Below are 3,918 nucleotides of genomic sequence, written 5' to 3'. Positions count from 1 at the left end.
TGTCTGATCATGCCCGGGGAGAGGGTTACTTACCCTGGGCACGAAGCGAGCATTACCCTGGGCACGAAGCGAGTTACATTACCCTGGGCACGGAACATTACCCTGGGCACGAAGCGGTTTTGGAAAAAAAAAGGGTTTTTTCCCCCTTGAAGTGGGGACGTTCCCCCACCGGGGGGAAAAGAACTCTGTTTTTGGGACTGAGTTTTTCCCCTGGTGGGGGACTTCCCCCCACTTCAAGGGGGGGGGGAAGACAGCGTTTTTTTCCCCCCCAAAGGGGGGACCCCCCGGGGGAAAAGAACTCTGTCTTTTTGGGACAGAGTTTTTTTTCCCCCTTGAAGTGGGCGGCGGACCCACTAGCGGCCGATTTTCCACCATGGGGGGGGTTCCTACCCAACCCGGTTATGTCAAGAAATTGCACGAAAATTTGAAACCTGGTTTTTGGGGACACTTAAAAAGAAAGAAAGAAATTTTTCGAAGTTTAAAAAAATTTTCTGAGTGTTTCGGTTTGTCTCCAGGCATCCCAGCGGTTTTTTTTGACTGAATGGAAACGTGGCCTGCCCGGAGGGCCCCCGCCCCCGGCCCTAGTGCCGGCGTTGGGGCGGCTGTTCCCCCGGGACTGCAGGCTCCCCTCCACGGCCCGGTTTTTGGGGGACCGGCGAGGGGGAGGCGCCCCCCGGGCCCCCCCCCGCTTCCCGCCGGCGCAAACCGATTTGAAGCGAGACCGAGACGCCCCGTCTGACCCAGCGGTCCTCCCACGGACCCCGGGCCCGGGGCGAGGTTTTTCCCCGAACCGCCGACCGCCCGCGACGGGCCTCCGGCGAACACGATTTTCGCCCTCCAGGAGCCCCACGAGAGGGGCCGCCCCCGGGGGCCCCTCTCGGCTCCGCTCCGGCCGTACCCCAGCGCGGCCCCCGGGGACCGACCCGCCCCCGCCCCAATGCTTCGCCGCCCTGGTTCCCGGGTTCCCGGGCGCCTGACCCCGTCCCTCCGAGAGGACTCCAGGGTACCTGGTTTATCCTGCCAGTAGCATATGCTTGTCTCAAAGATTAAGCCATGCAAATCTAAGTACACGGCCGGTACAGTGAAACTCAATGGCTCATTAAATCAGTTATGGTTCCTTTGATCGCTCTAACGTTACTTGGATAACTGTGGCAATTTAGAGCTAATACATGCAAACGAGCGCTGACCTCCGGGGAGGCATTTATCAGACCCAAACCCATGCGGGGTGCCTCTCGGGTGCCCCGGCCGCTTTGGTGACTCTAGATAACCTCGAGCCATCGGCGGCCTCCGTGGCGGTGACGTCTCATTCGAATGTCTGCCCTATCAACTCTCGATGGTACTTTCTCTGTGCCTACCATGGCATCACGGTAACTGGGAATCAGGGTTCGATTCCGGAGAGGAGCCTGAGAAACCAAGGCACACCACATCCAAGGAAGGCAGCAGGCGCGCAAATTACCCACTGACTGGGAGGTAGTGACGAAAAATATCAATACAGGACTCTTCGAGGCCCTGTAATTGGAATGAGTACACTTTAAATCTTAACGAGGATCCATTGAGGCAAGTCTGAGGCTGTGCAGCCGCGGTAATTCCAGCTCCAATAGCGTATCTAAAGTTGCTGCAGTTAAAAAGCTCGTAGTTGATCTCGGGATCGAGCTGACGGTCCGCCGCGGAAGAAGCTACCGTCTCCTGGTCCCAGTTCCTGCCTCTCGGCGCCCCCTCGATGCTCTTGGCTGAGTGTCCCGCGGGTCTCCGAAGCGTTTACTTTGAAAATTAGTTGTTCAAAGCAGGCCCGGTCGCTCTAATGCATCGCAGCTAGGAATAATGGAATAGACCTCGGTTCATTTTGCTTTTTTCTGAACTGGGGCCATGATTAAGAGGACGGTCAGCATTTCCGTATTGTGCCGCTAGAGGTGAAATTTAATCAGCAAGACGGACTAAAGCGAAAGCATTTTGCCAAGAATGTTTTCTATTAATCAAGAACGAAAGTCGGAGGTTCAACATCATCAGATACCGTCGTAGTTCCGACCATAAACGATGCCAACTAGCGATCCGGCGGCGTTATTCCCACACTGGCAGCGTCCTGGAAACCAAAGTCTTTGGGTTCCGGGGGGAGTATGGTTGCAAAGCTGTGAAACTGAAGGAATTGATAAAGGGCAATCACCAGGGAGTGGAGTCGGGGTGGCTTAATTGACGAACACGGGAAACCTCACCCGGCCCGACACGAAAGGATTGACAAGATTGATAAATTTTTCTCGATTCTGGGTGGTGGTGCATGGCCGTTCTTAGTTGGTGGGAGATTTGTCTGGTTAATTCCGATAACGAACGAGACCCGGGCATGCTAACCTAGTTACGCGGCCCCGTGCGGTCGGCGCCAACCTCTTAGAGGGACAAGTGGCGTTCAGCCACACGAGACTGAGCACAATTAGTCCACTCCTAGATGTCCTGGGCTGCACGCGCGCCACACTGGAGGATCAGCGGTGTCTACCCTTCGCCGAGAGGCGTGGGTAACCCGCTGAACCCCACTCGTGATAGGGATTGGGGATTGGAATTATTTCCCATCAACGAGGAATTCCCAGTAAGCGCGGGTCATAAGCTCGCTGACAAGTCCCTGCCCTTTTCACACACCCCGCCCGTCGCTACTACCGATGGATGGTTTAGTGAGGTCCTCGGATCGGCCCCGCCGGAGTCGGTCACGGCCCTGGCGGAGCGCCGAGAAGACATCAAACTTGACTATCTAGAGGAAGTAAAAGTCGTAACAAGGTTTCCGTAGGTGAACTCCGCAAGGATCATTACCGGTCGCTCTCGTCCCCCACCCCGGTGAGTGGCAGTTGCAGCAGCTCTGACGTCTCCGGACAAAACAGGGTCTCTCCGCAGCGTCGCGTCGCCGTCTTCTGTTCTCGGCCGCCGTCTCGGTCTCCCGAGGCGCGGCGGCCCGTCGCCGTCTGGCCCGCCAGGCCCTTGCGGGCGGTGGGGCTGCGTGTCAACACGCGCCGAGAGTCCCGACCTAGTCTGACCCCCGGGAAACCGACCGGACGGGTTACGCGTCTCCGCTCCCGCCCGCCACGCGTCCCCGCTGCCGCCGCCTCGCCTCCCGGCTTCCTGTTCCGAGTGCCGCGGGACTGGAGCCGCCCCGGGTCGCGGGGTTGGAGGGCGAAGGGGAAATGGGACGGTGCGCCAACCCCCGCCCGGTAACGACCGGGCCCGGGTCCGCCCGCATCTCGGCGAAAACCCTAGTCCCAGCGCGGTCGGCGGCGGTCCCGTGCCTCGACCGTCCCCCGCGCGCCTCCGGGTACCCAACGCCTCCTCCTCCGCCGCGGAGGGAGAAGGGGGTTCAATGTCTCTCCCCCCACCACCCCGGCCTGACCTCCCACCCGCCCGTCACGGCGCAGGGGTCGATCGGGACTGGACGGGGGAGCGCCCGGGGGTTTCGTTGTCTTCACCTCGTCCGACTTTGTCTCCGAAACTTGGCGAAACAACCAAACCAAACAAAAACGAATACAACTCTTAGCGGTGGATCACTCGGCTCGTGCGTCGATGAAGAACGCAGCTAGCTGCGAGAACCAATGTGAATTGCAGGACACATTGATCACCCACATCAACGCACCTTGCGGCCCCGGGTTCCTCCCGGGGCTACGCCTGTCTGAGGGTCGCCAGATATCAATCGGGAGACGCCTGCCGTCTCCCGCGGTTGGGGCTGTCGCAGCAATCCGGCTGCCTCGTCCCCCTAAGTGCAGACCCGGGAACCGGACGCCGCCGCGACGCCGCTGCCTGCCCGCGCGCCCCGTCGCTCCCCCGTCGGCCATACACGCCTCCTTTCCTCTCCCGCTCTCCGGAGCGGGGGGCGGCCTTACCCACGTCGAGCTCCGCATTGCGTCGGCGCTGCTGCCGGTGGACACGCCGCGTCCTCGCGCTGCCCGC

The 3,918-nt window shown here is 60.0% G+C and overlaps 1 non-coding gene across 1 annotated transcript; it reads left to right on the top strand.

Annotated features, from left to right (window-relative positions):
• Nucleotides 1-3,499: 3,499 nt before the first annotated feature.
• On the top strand, nucleotides 3,500-3,650 carry LOC138615147 (5.8S ribosomal RNA). The gene has a single exon (XR_011310432.1). It is a non-coding gene; the product is annotated as a 5.8S ribosomal RNA (ribosomal RNA).
• Nucleotides 3,651-3,918: the final 268 nt, after the last annotated feature.

The sequence above is a fragment of the Brachyistius frenatus genome, unplaced genomic scaffold, assembly GCF_029030835.1.
Source record: "Brachyistius frenatus isolate BFR_SWC_R1_liver_20210118 unplaced genomic scaffold, ASM2903083v1 Contig_724, whole genome shotgun sequence".
NCBI classification, from domain to species: Eukaryota; Metazoa; Chordata; class Actinopteri; family Embiotocidae; genus Brachyistius; species Brachyistius frenatus.
Note: the sequence above shows the minus strand (reverse complement) of the source record. Positions and strands in the feature narration are given on the sequence as shown.